This window comes from Sus scrofa, chromosome 1 (genome assembly GCF_054392235.1).
Source record: "Sus scrofa isolate SSC_HxYL_T2T_F1_AM1 chromosome 1, Sscrofa_HxYL_maternal_Yorkshire_Landrace_v2.0, whole genome shotgun sequence".
NCBI classification, from domain to species: Eukaryota; Metazoa; Chordata; class Mammalia; order Artiodactyla; family Suidae; genus Sus; species Sus scrofa.
The window spans coordinates 133,495,851-133,509,866 of NC_139383.1; the positions used below are offsets into that span (position 1 = coordinate 133,495,851).

Here is a 14,016-nt window from a genome sequence, read left to right on the forward strand (position 1 = left end):
TGGAAAACAGTATGGAGATACCTTAGAAAACTATACATAGAACTACCACATGACCCAGAAATCCCACTCTTGGACATACATCCGGACCAAACTTTTCTTAAAAAAGACACATGCACTCGTGTGTTCATTGCAGCATGATTCACAATAGCCAAGACATGGAAATAACCCAAATGTCCATCAATAGATGATTGGATTAGGAAGATGTGGTATATATACACAATGGAATACTACTCAGCCATAAAAAAGAATGAAATAATGCCATTTGCAGCAACGTAGATGGAACTAGAGACTCTCATACTGAGTGAAGTAAATCAGGAAGAGAAAGACAAATACCATATGATATCACTTATATTTGGAATCTAATATGCGGCACAGAAAATAAAATCATGGACTTGAAGAATATATTTGTGGTTACCAAGGGGGAGGGGGAGGGAATGTGATGGATGGTGTGTTTGGGGCTAACAGACACAGACTACTGCCTTTGGAATGTATTAGTAATGAGATCCTGCTGTGTAGCACTGGGAACTATGTATGGTCACTTATGTTGGAGCATGATAATGTGAGAAAAAAGACTGTATACATGTGTGTGTAGCTGGTTCACCATGCTGTACAGCAGAAAATTGACAGAACACTGTAATCCAACTATAATGGAAAAAAATTAAAATCATTATATAAAAAAAAGAAAAAAAAAGAAAAATAAGCAAGTGATGAGAAAATTTCATCTTTAATATTTCAGCACAGGGTATTGCTAATAAGATTCTGGAAGATGAATTCCCTTCATGGCTCAGTGGTTAATGAATCCGACTAGGAACCATGAAGTTGTGGGTTCGATCCCTGGCCTCGCTTAGTGGGTTAAGGATCTGGTGTTGCTGTGAGCTGTGATAGGTCCCAGACGGGGCTCGAATCCCATGTTGCTGTGGCTTGGCATAGGCCAGCGGCTACATCTCCAATTAGACCTCATCTGGGAATCTCCATATGCTGTGGGTATGGCCCTAGAAAAGATAAAAAACAAAAAAACAAAAAATAAAAACAAAATATGAGTCTGAAAGAAAAATTATACCAAGAATAAATTATTGTACTATGAATAAGACAATATATCCAGGAAGAAAGAAGATGATAATACTTCAAAGGAGTGAAAAACCACAAATGCACGTTGTAGAGGGCAGTAGCTTGACCCTCAGTCTGCTAATCTCCACTGCTAAGCTTCAGACATATCTGGTAATTTTCATCACACTGGTGGTGAAGGTTTAAGAAGCATATGTTCATAAGGAACCCAAAGTTTTGCATGGGCATGGTGGATGTAGTTAAAGGTGAACCCAGTATCGGAATGGGTATTGAACATACATGGTGGCCCAGCAGAAGTCTAGTAGGTAGCTTGGCAGAAGCACTAAATATTTTCCTGCGACAAAACCATCCCAATGGAGGGGAGATTCAGCTGAGATGCTCTTAGTGATGTAAGTCTTAGGTGTTGGTAAGGAGCAGGCAGTCTGCCCACAGCATAGTGCCTATGACTCATTTAAGACTGACCCAGAATATTGGAAACATGGCTTGGTCCTGGGGCAAGAGAGGGCTGGAGGCTACAATTGAAAGAGTCTAAACTAACTTGTCAGGGCTCAAGTCACACTTCTTTAGGATCTCTCATATTTATTTATTTTTGTCTTTTTAGGACTGCACTCACAGCATATGGAGGCTCTCAGGCTAGGGGTCGAAACGGAGCTGTAGCTGCTGGCCTTCACCACAGCCACAGCCATGCCAGATCTGAGCTGCATCTGAGACTTACACCACAGCTCACGGACCCTTAACCCACTGAGGGAGGTCAGGGATGAAACCTGCACCCTCATGGATACTAGTGAGATTTGTTTCTGCTGAGCCATGACCAGAACTCCTAGGACCTCTCTTAAGCATAGAAGAAATCCATTCTCCCTACTCACTTGCAGGCTATGGGCCAGGCTGGATATTTTCAAAGCATCCACCAAGAGATAATGACCAGGGCAGACAGGGCAGCATGAACGACAAAGCCATCAGGCAGAGCATAGTATATGCACAATGTCCAGTGGATACAGCAACAGGCAGTGGGGCCATTAAAGCAGGAGGGGCAGCAGCAGGTGGGGGGAGGTGGTGTCATCCCTGGGGGTGCCTCAAGTAGATGCAGGTGCTGTGAAAGTTGCTCCTGAGCACAGGTGAGGCACCACCCGAAAACTCCCCAGAGGACTTGGAAGAGGGAGTTTACAGCACTCCTGAACTCCTGCATGAGTGTGGGTGGGCAGGGGGTTAAGCCCAACTAATTGGGTTGTAGGTGTGAAGGTTTCATTAAGCCCTATGATTTACATATCACATAACATATGCCATTTTAGAGCAGAAAGACTTCAATTTTAAATAAGTTTTAGAAGCAGTGAACTTCAAAGACCTCCTTTGGGGTCAATTAAGGCCTGCATATGTACCTTCAAATATTTAAGAAAGTCATTCCTCAGTGGAGGGGGCAGCTATGCTAGTGCATACTCAAATAGGAAGACTGATAAAATGCCCTCCGAAAACGATCTCCAATTTTTTTGTTTTTTATACTGGAGAATCCACATTTGTACTTTATATCAGGTTCTGTATATGTAGGAATATGATAATAACCATAACTTGGTGAATTATGCCCCACATATGTACCTCAACATGGTTTTTCCTGCTGGAGTGTGGTACACACTTACCCTCCCTCCCTCCATGCCTTTTTATTTTGTTTATTTAAAGTTTTATTTACTAAGCTCTATATGATGGGCTGTGCAGGTAACATAGATGCTTAGGGGACAGTCAGCAATCTTACAGCTACTTCATTCTTCTCTTTGTTACACAATCCAAACCATCAGAACAACTAGTGTAGCCACTTAAACATTTTAAGTCTGACGTGAGGGAAAATTCACAATACAATTTTAATCGATTGCATTTAGTGTTTATGTGATTTTACTGACTGTAGGAAGAAAACATCAAATCCTTAACTCCTTTTGCCTAATTTTCTTTTAAAAGTGTGAATAAACTCTATGAACACAGACTAAAAAGCAGAGTGCTTTGTAATAATTCTAAGAGTAAATGTGTTTGTGACTGTTTTTATACAATTTATAGTTTTTTTCCTTTAGGAAATTATTAGGGATTACAATGGTTCTCAAAGGGGAAAAGATTCAATATAGAATGTTCATTTAGTTATGCCAGAAACACACAAGGTGCTGAAACTGTGGCTTAAATATATATATAAGGCTGATAAGTGAAATACTGAGATAAGTGGATCCAAGAAAATCTACTATAACAGTTACACATCTATGCTTTGCTAATAATATGCATTTATAGGTAATAAAAACATATATGTTCACACCCAAACACAGCAGGTTATTTGATGCTTATAAGTTTTTGGCACACTGTTATTTAACTATGGGAAAATAAGTTGTGAAAAGAGAAACAACAAAAATGTGGCCTCCTTCCTTCTAGACAAGAGCTGGTAACTTGGCAATTTTAATAGAAACCTAGAAAATCAGGTATTATAGAACTGCTTTCTTTTTCCAAAGGAGTTAATAACAAAGGAATTCAGATTCTGTGGCTGAAATCTACAGATGAAAATTCCTCTACAAGTAAAACCAACCTTCATTTGGTCATTATCAGGTCATTGAGGTAAATCTAGGAAAGATGAATGCTAGTGATGGAGCATACAGAAGAGAAGTTTACAAATCAATAATCTATGGACTAAAGTTAAAGACTTATACATCTTTTAATTCACCTAAGCAAGGAAACTGCCATCCTGCCCCTTTAAGAAAATGGCTGAGAATCCAAGTCTACTCCCATTTGGCACACAAACCAGCCATTCCATAATAATATTATCTTGACTGCAAAAAGAACAGAATCTTTGTTTACATATAAGCTGGAAACTTTCAAATACTAATCTTGAGAATGGAGTGTATACTACACTCTCTGAGGCCAAATTATGACCGCAGTTATATCAAAGACGGTACAAAGAGTCCTGAAAAGGGATAAGAAAGGGACGCAGAGAAGAGACAGGAAAACAAAGTGGCCAGAGAAATGCTTGGCAAGAGGCCAGCATAACCTTGGCCTCCGCTGCCTACCCCAGGCCTTCTGCCTCTCTGTCTGCAGAACCACCTCCCTTCCAGCACCCGCAGCTCTCTCCTCAAAGAAATGCCAGAGAACCTCTGCCAGTGCTTCATCGATACCACACATGTCAAGGTAAACAGACTACAAGGCCACAGTGCATGGTTATCCAAAGAAGCTGCTTCTCATCAGAATGGGATTTCTCATTTGCAAGATTTACCAAATCAAGGACTATGTCAATTAAATCTGTGCTGTTGAATGAAAATATTTTTTTAAAACATATTGGCACTTTCTCCTGGAAACCAACAATGCTCTCTTCTTGACATGTGTTTAAGATGAAAGATAAACATATATTTACTTATGGAAATAGAGGAAAAATACGCCAACTGCTTGGTATACTTAATGTGTACAAAGGGATAAAGATTCAAGAGTTGCTGCAGTCTGCCACTGCCAATATCTTGCTTGTAACCTTAAGGCAGTATCATAAGCTTTCAGGGCCTCAGTTTCTAGAGTTGTAAATTGAGAGAGTAGGACATGTATAAGGTTGTCTGTTAGTATGATGAACTTTGATCCATCCACACCAGTCAATTCCAATAAGTCACACCCAGGATACCTTTTGGAGGGTCAGTTAGAGTACGTGCTGACTGATGGAGGGAGTCATATAGGATTTTAATATACTTAAAAAAAAAAGAAATATAAGTTCTGGCTCCCCTCAAATCAACTAAACCTCTTCCAAGTCTCTTGACCTCATCTGATGCAATCTTTATCACTTGATTGAAGCAATTTTCTTTGAGCCTTCTTAGAAAGGCATACATTTTAGCACTAGATGGTACACTGTAGGTCATCTCCTTTGACTCTCAGATTTTATAGATGGAAAAACTGAGGTCATGGCACATCAACAAGAAGAATACTACCAGAGCCCAGATCCCATGGTTTGTGCCTAGTGAGATTTCCATTGCCAGAGGCTACCCTCAGAAATTTGAGATGGACATGTGGTGCATTGTTAGGCCTTGAGAATGCCAGTGAGGATCACAGGCAGACTTTTGTTTCACCAGCTCACATGCTCTAGATACCACAGCCAGAGCAACACTGGATCTGAGCCACATTATGACCTATGGAGCATCTTGCAGCAACACTGGATCCTTAACCCACTGAGCGAGGCCAGGGATCAAACTTGCATCCTCACAGACACTATGTTGGATTCTTAACCCGCTGAGCCACAATGGAAACTCCAGAAATCACATACTTGATCATATTCAAACATAGTTGAGGGGACACCAGACAACCTAGACACCTCTGTAGCTAAAGGAAGAAAAATCACAGCAGATGTGAAGTGAGCCTCCAACACAGCCTCTGCATCCCTGCTTCTCAGTATCTGTGCCCTTGCGTAGTAGCCGGAACACTGTATCAGAGTTGGTCTGTGTGACCAATAGAAAACAGTGGAAGGGATATTATGCTACTTCTGAGACTAGGTCATAAAAGGTATTTGATTTTTGTCCCTGCACAAAGCTATTAAAATCCTTAGAATTTCCCAAGTGATAAATGTGACTGAAGGGTCTTTTGTTCCAATGAGAGGACCCTTGGCAGAACCTAGATATATTCAGGATGGGGGCTGGTCATCAGAAAGAACAAGCCTTCATTAGAAGCTTAGATAGAACTTCCAATCCCATTCCCCAACCTTTAGGAGAGAAGAGCTGGAGATAAGCTTGTTATCAATAAAGTTAATCAATTACACCTACTAAATGAAATCTCCATAAAACCTCCTAAACAATGCAGTTTGTGAGAACACTGATGTGCTCCAAGGGTGGTGTGCTTCGAAAGCACCCCCTCCCAGAATATTTTCTCCTGGTGCATCTCTTCCATTTGGCTGAGTAATAATAAACCAGAAATAATATGTAAAACACCTTCCTGAGTTCTTTGAGTCATTCTAGCAAATTATTGAACCTGAGAGGAGAATCGTGGGAACCCCTGAATTTATAGTTGGATGGGCAGAAATATGGGTAGCCTGACGTTTGAAATGGAGGCAGTCCTGTGGGACTAAGCTCTAAAACTTTGCACTTTGAAGTCTGCACTAACTCCAGGAGTGGGTGTCAGAATTGAATTGAATTTTTGGATGCCCAGTTGATCAGTCATGAGAAGATATACCTCTCAGGTTTCCTGATCTCAGACCACTCATTCTGGGGCAAATTAGCTGCAATGTCTTGAGGATACTTAGGTAATCTACAGAGAGTCTGCATGTTGAGAGATCAAGGTCTCCTGCCAACAGCCATGTTAATGAGCCTCTGTGCAAGAGCCTGCAGGATTGACACCTTACTTACAGCCTTGTGAGTGGAGTCTAAGTCACTTCTAGACTCCTGACCCTCAGAAACCTTGTGAGATAATATACACTTGTTGTAAGCCACTAGATTTCTTGGTAATTTGTTACAGCAATAGATGACTATTACACAGTATATAATTCCTTATACCTACTTTGGTTTCTAGTCTTTGTCATAAAAACCCACCAAAGGTAGATCCTAGAGTTTGAAAAAAGGAAAGAATCCAACAAATTACCCTCTGATTCTCAAATAAAGTAAACATACAGTCTAAGTTTAATTTGTTAGCAGAAATCACAAATATTCACAATAGCTAATTCACTACACCAAGTTTCAAGTTTCAGTAGCTCTCCTTGATTCTTTTCTTTTATTGTTTCATCGACATTATTAGCATCCTTGTTTAGTTATCTGTAAACTAGCAATGGAAAGAGTATCTACCTCTATTCCTAAGAAATTAAGTAGATCAAGACTTTCTAGTCTCTATTTTTTTCTCAATGCTTTATTTTTTTCTGACTAGATGGGTTCTGGAATCTATTTAGAAATTACATTCTTAAATAACAATAATATATTGAACAGCTCTATAGGTAAAGCTTTAGTCCACAAACTTGGATATGCAAAAAATGTTCTATTTCTTCTTTAAAAAGAAAATCAAGTTAATTTGATTCCTGACTTCTATTTTACCAGACAGATAAGAAATCCAATCTCAGTTAACATTAAGGCTTCCTCCTCGCCATCTCCCAGAATCTGGCTACAGTCTTAGTCATCACCAAAGCATCAGGGAGAGCCTGGCCCTTTATATGCTTATTTTGGTACTGCAGCATGTTTCCTTCTGGCCTAAGCTGGGCTATAAGCTTGCAGTGGTGGGAGGAAAACCAAGGAGATGACAAACACTATACCATACACAAATCATCCTATGGCAGGGAGACATTAAATGAAAGAAAAGAAGCAAGCAATGTGGTGCCAGCCTTCAGGTTTCCCAAACACTCAACAGGAAATAGGAAATGGAAGAAACAACAAACTAAGGAGTAAAAGCAGAGCCTTGTAAGAAGTACCATTTAAACTGCAAGAGCTGGGGGAATCCCCAGAAAAAAAAATGACCAGAATGGAGTGGGCTTAATGAGAAGAAATATATGCATATATAGTACCTTGCATGTATATGAAATTTTATTTATTATGAAGAAGTTCTTCCATATTTATAATTTTTTTTGAGCTACCCTATACAGTGAGGTTAGTAGAAGAGAAATTAACAACTTTATTTTACAGATGAGGAAACTGTGCCTCAGCCAGTTTGGTGACTTATTCAGTATTACAGGGTTGGTTAGGAGTGGAATATAAAACTGAGCCCAGCTCTCCTTCTACTGAGTTCTTTCCCTGGTCCCCTCTTCCACTTGTGGGGTAAACTGGTTCTCTGAAAGTTCTAAAGTAGGACTGGAAACATCTCCATGGACAAAGAGAAGAGGCAGATACATGTGACAAGGAGTGTGGGTAGTGATGGAAAACATGAAAAATACAGGACAAGAAAATAATCAAGGCAGATGGAAGGTCCCAGATATAGAATAGAAAGCCAGGGTGTGGAAAGTGAAAGACCGCTGAGTGGTGAATAAGGGAGCCACTGATACTAGACAGCAAATTTTCCCCTCCCATCTCCTGACTAAGAAATTTAACTCCTACATCTCTTCATACATAAATAACCACCAAGAAAACATAGATTTTTTCACCCAGTAGTACATCTTTCAATGCAGCTGTAGACAATCTCTCTTTGGACCCTTTCTAAAGCTTAGACACAGTGAGAGACTTCTCATTTCTTGTTCTCCAAGTCCTGTATCCAAGGCTCATGCAGGCAAACTTTGGAGATACCAGTGATGCTGCCAGTTTAGATCTGGACCACTGCAATCAAGAGGGTACTGAGATAAAGCAAGTCACATGAATTTTTAGTTTCCTAGTGATATAACTGTTGTGTTTATACTATACACTAGTCTCTTAAGTGTGCAGTAGTATTATATCTAAAAAAATGTACATACCTTCAATAATTTATTGCTAAAAAATTCTAACTATCATCTGAGCCTTCAGCAAGTCATAATTTTTTTTGGTGGTGGAGGGTCTTCCCTTGATGTTCATGATCGGGGTGGTAGTTGCTGAAGGCTGGGGTGGCTGTATCAGTTTCTTAAAGACAATGGTGAAGTTTGCAAATGACTCTTCCTTCCACAAATAATTTCTCTGCTGCATGCAATGCTATCTGACAGATTTACCCACAGCAGAACTTCTTCCAAAATTGGAGTCAATCATCTCAAACTCTGTCACTGCTTTATCAACTAAGTTCATGTAATATTCTAAATCCTTTGTTGTAATTTCAACAGTCTCCATAGAGTCTTCACTAGGAGTAGATTTCATCTTAAGAAACCACTTTATTTGCTCATCCACAAGAAGCAAATCCTCAGTTGCCAAAGTTTTATCATGAGATTGCAGCAATTCATTTACAGCTTCAGGCTCCACTTCTAGGGGCAGTTCTCTTGCTATTTTCATCACATCTGTAGTTACTTCTGCCACTGAAGTCTTGAACCCCTCAAAGTCATCCATATGGGTTGGAACTGACTTCTTCCACACTCCTATTAATGTGGTTATTTTGACCTCTTCCCATGAGTTGTGAATGTTCCTAATGGCATCTAGAATAGTGAATCTTTTTTAGAAGGTTTTCGATTTACTTTGCCCAGATTCATTAGAGGAATCACTATCTATGGCCGTTAGAGCCTCAAACAATGTTTTCCTTAAATAATGAAATTTCAAAGTCCAAACTACTCCTTGATCCATGGGCTACAGAATGGAGGTTACAGTAGCAGGCATGAAAACAACATGGATCTCATCGAACATCTCCCACCAGAGTTCTTTGGTGACTGGGTGCATTGTCAATAAGTAGTAATACTTTAAAAGAAATATTTTCTCTTGAGTCTGGGCCTAAAATATTCAGTAAACCATGTAAACAGATGTGCTTTCACCTAGGCTTTGTTTCACTACAAAGCATAGGTAGGACAGATTTAGCATAATCCTTAAGGGCTTTAGGATTTTCAGAATGCTAAGTAAACATTGGCTTTAACTTCAAGTTACCAACTGCATTAGCCCTTAACAAGAGAATCAGCCTGTCTTTTGAAGCTCTGAAGGTGGGCATTGGCTTTTCCTCTTTAGCTATGAAAGTCTCAGATGGCATCTTCCTCCAATATAAGGATGTTTCATCTACACTGAAAGTCAGTTGTTTAGTGGAGTCAAAGTGGAGTCACCTTCATTAATGATCCTGGCTAGATTTTCTGGAAAACTTGCTGCAGCTTCTATATTAGCCTTGCTGGTTCACCTCATTTGAATGTTATGAAGACGGCTTCTTTCCTTAAACATCATGAACCAACCCCTGCTGTCTTCGAACTTTTCTTCTCCAGCTTCCTCAACTCTCTTAGTCTTCACAGAACTGAAAACAGTTAGAGCCTCACTCTAGATTAGGCTTTGGCTAAAGGGAATATTGTGGCTGGCTTCATTTTTACCTAGAACAATAAAGCTTTCTCCATATAAGCAATGACGCCATTTCAATTTTTTATCATTCACTGGAGCAGCACTTTTAATTTCCTCTAAGAACTTTTCCTTTACATTCATAACTTGGCTAACTGGTACAAGAGGCCTTAGCTCTTCTTTTAACTGCCTTCCTCACTAAGCTTAATCATTTTTAGCTTTTGGTTTAAAAGTGAAAGATGTAATTGCAATGTATACATGTAAGGATAACCTGACCCCCTTGCTGTACAGTGGGAAAATTTAAAAAAAAAAAAAAAAAAAAAAAGTGAAAGATGTGTGATTCTTCCTTTCACTTGACCACTTAGATGCTACAGTAGGGTTATTAATTGGTCTAATTTCAACATTGTGTGTATCAGGGGATAGGAAGGCTAGAGGAGAGGGAGAAAGACTGGGCTCAGCCAGTCAGTAGAGCAGTCAGAACACACACAACCTTTACCAAATAAGTCTGATGTCTCACATGGGTGGGGTTCATGGTGTCTCCAAACAGTTTCAATAATAATATCAAAGATTACTAACTACAGATCACCAGAACAAATATAATAATAATGAAACAGTTTGAAATGATGTGAGAATTACCAAAAATGTGACACACATATATGAAATGAGCAAATGACTTGGAGGAATAGCAGCAACGTTTTGCTGGATACAGAGTTGCCATAAATCTTTAATTTGTAAAAAACACAGTATCTCTAAAATACAACAAAGTGAAGCACAATAAAACAAGGTATGCCTGTATTCTGCTCTGGACATAAAGACTTCATAAGTGAAGTCTTTAAGATGTGCATCACAAGCACCTGCTATTATGCCTCTGTAACTCTTACTGATACACCACACTGCCATCCACACTGAGCCCACTGAAAATGGTGCAAGAATTACCAGGGAGGCATTATTCAAGCTGACTTCTTTCATGGAGTGCAAAGACAAGAAATGGTGCATTGTATCTTTAAGCAGAACAAGACAGAAGGTCTCTGAAGGAATAAGGGGATGGAGGCCCAATTTAGAATGTGATGCCAGATGGGTACAGTGGACCATTATGATGCTGTAATGCTTTGTTAGCCTTTCCTAACAGACTGTATGTGATCTAAAACTCTGATATTGAAAATCTACACTTATTTATGTGTTTAGAAATGAGACATTTATTAGTAAATGGGAGGGAAAAAAAACCCTCTACCAATACTCAATCTCTCTCCTAGACCACTTTCTCAACATTGTTAGCAGATTTGGTAAGCAATAGTTCTTTGCAAATAAAAATTCTCAAAATCCTTAATCCCACCCACCTCCCACAGCCCAGCCTTAGTTAGAAAGCTTTGTGGCTCTGAGTCAGTAGAGCTGGTTATCCTCTTTAATTGGACTGATGGTGACAATTGTAATTACCTTCGATGAGATTGCCTGTAATGTAATTATGCTTCCTTCATCAGTGTGAGCTGGGCTTGTGGAATACATACAGAAGATGCCTCCAATTACTGAGAGGTGAAGGGGAGCATCGGATTGCCTCAAAACCATGTTTGTTACTGTATAGGATTTTTAAAATTATATATGAAGCTGAAGGAATTAGGCCTCAAAGCAGCTTTTTCTGATCCCCAAACATTCCTATATGGAGCTATACTAGTAAGAGGTCTACATTCCAGAACTCTTCTTTTTTTTCTTTTTATTGCCACATCTGCAGCATATGGAAGTTCCCAGACTAAGGGTCTAACTGGAGCTGCAGCTGCTGGCCTATGCCACAGCTACAGCAATGCCAGATCTGAGCTGCATCTGGGACCTACACCATAACTCACAGCAACACCAGATCTTTAGCCCACTGAGCAGAGCCAGGGATTGAACCCACACCCTCATGGATACTAATCAGTGTTGAGCCACAGCAAAAACACTCAGAACTCAATTTTTTTTTTTTTTTTTTTTTTGTCTTTTTGCTATTTCTTTGGGCCGCTCCCGCGGCATATGGAGGTTCCCAGGCTAGGGGTCCAATCGGAGCTGTAGCCACTGGCCTACGCCAGAGCCACAGCAACGCAGTATCCGAGCCGCGTCTGCAACCTACACTACAGCTCACGGCAACGCCGGATCATTAACCCACTGAGCAAGGGCAGGGACCGAACCCGCAACCTCATGGTTCCTAGTCGGATTCGTTAACCACTGCACCACGACGGGAACTCCAGAACTCAATTTTTTATTTAAATTTAAAAAAATACTTTAAGGACTACATAGAACTCATAGCGAATCTGTACTCATTCAGTTACTGCTTGTTGATTAACTGTGATTACATCTAAAAAATACTTTTTAGAAGCATACAGTACATAGTAAAGTTTACCTCGATTTTTTCTATGATTTGAAAATTTACCATTTCTGAAAGTAACATAATAAATAATAGGAGATAAATTTAAAATAGTCTTTATAATAGAACCATAATTAATACCTAAGAAGCCAGCTGCTTTGCTGCAATGATACCTCTGTTTTGCAATTAACACATGGAGAACTTAAAAATTTTCAATCGGAAGCCCAGGCTCTAAACAGGATAGGTCTGCCAAATGTATTGCAAACACAGGTAGCTTAGGAGAAATGGCGCATACTGGAAATCCACCCCAATCTTATTATATTAGTTTCAGCATTGCTCTCGTTAAAAACAGAGCTGCTTATGGATTCTTCCTTCCCAAGCATATGAAACATAGAACTTGGAAATATGCCCTTTTGAAAAACTTATTCCTATATTCACAAACCAGATGGTGCACATCAAATACATCCTGATTTTCTAATGAAATAAAAAAAGGGTTCCTATTGTGTTCTTTAATAAGATTAATGCATCCTCAATCGCTAGTTTTGACAGATACTCCCAGAAAGTTGAACAACTTGGCACACGTTGTCTTGCTGGACCCAAACAGAAAGGCTTCACCCGAGTGAAGAGCTAGGGCCACGCTCAGGGGACCTCTGCTTTTTCAGTCTTCTAAAGTGGGCTTGAGTAGAGGTGCAGGCCCTGCCACAGCTGTTCACAAAGAAACTTGTCTCTGAACATCAGAGATGAATCTGCTGTCTCATAAGAGGGCTAACCAAGCAGGAAAAAGACTCTCTCTACCTCCCTTCCTCCCTCTCTTTCTGTGGTGCACTCCTTAGTCAAGCCATCAAGCCATTTTCATAGGATGTTTTCATCACTACCACCACCAATAAAAACCTAATTCCAGGCACTGCTTGAAGGTCACACTTGCGACTTTGAGACACCTACAGTAAAAATGTATTCAAAAGCCAATACAATTATGCTGGATTCTTCCAACAAATTAGAGAAGAGTACAATGTTGTTTACCTTGGAGAAGGTTGGTCTGTGTGGCCAAAACCTGAAAAAAAAGAAAAAAAGGATTAATTTCCTTTTATTTCTGACCTTGCCACCATGATACTGCATCAAAGACACCTGTGGTATGCCTATTAATTTAGTAAATACACATGTAATTTTTCTCTTGCTGGAAGTAACAGAATGGTTGAAGCCAAGGTGGATTCTAATGTGAATTCAATTCTTCTATTTAATTCCACTATTAAGTCGGGAATATGGTAAGCTGAGGAAAAGCAGCCACCTTGAGGACAAAAAAAAAAAAAAAAAAACTGTGGCTGGGTAGAAGTTGTAGCTATGAAACTTTGTTTAAACTTTCAACAACTTGAAGGCCTCTGATCCACTATGTCTTATTTTATCTTGCTTCACAGATGAGAAAAAAATGTTCTTTGTGCTGAGACATCCTGTTTCATGAAATTCAGCATCGTATCTCATTTTTCTTCATGAACCACTCTAATTTAACAGGCTGGAAGAGAACACACTACAGCTGGTTCAGCCATAGAACACCCTACACCTGTAAATAACAGGTAGGCAGCCTCACAACCTATACAATAAATCAGGTGCTCCATCAATTCTATAAGCCTGAGAGTCTGAAAATTGAAGGAAGGTTATTTTTTATAGCACTTTGCAAAAGCTATTGCTGAGTTAGGTGTTCTGTTAAGGTGAATACCATGTCTTGTTTTCAGTTTGCTTTGCAGAAATATTTATTTTACATTTAAATTGGTGTATCATCCAACTTGGGGTAGGAAGACAATTTAAAAT

The 14,016-nt window shown here is 39.5% G+C and overlaps 1 protein-coding gene across 15 annotated transcripts in view; it reads right to left on the bottom strand.

The window, feature by feature from the left end:
* SEMA6D (semaphorin 6D) overlaps nucleotides 1-14,016 on the bottom strand; it is a 597,185-nt gene that overhangs the window by 172,388 nt on the left and 410,781 nt on the right. For all 15 annotated transcript variants that reach the window (XM_084971080.1, XM_084970941.1, XM_084970907.1 and 12 more), the window contains one exon: nucleotides 13,234-13,264. The gene's annotated coding sequence lies outside the window, so the exon portion shown is untranslated. The remainder of the gene's footprint in view (nucleotides 1-13,233; nucleotides 13,265-14,016) is intronic.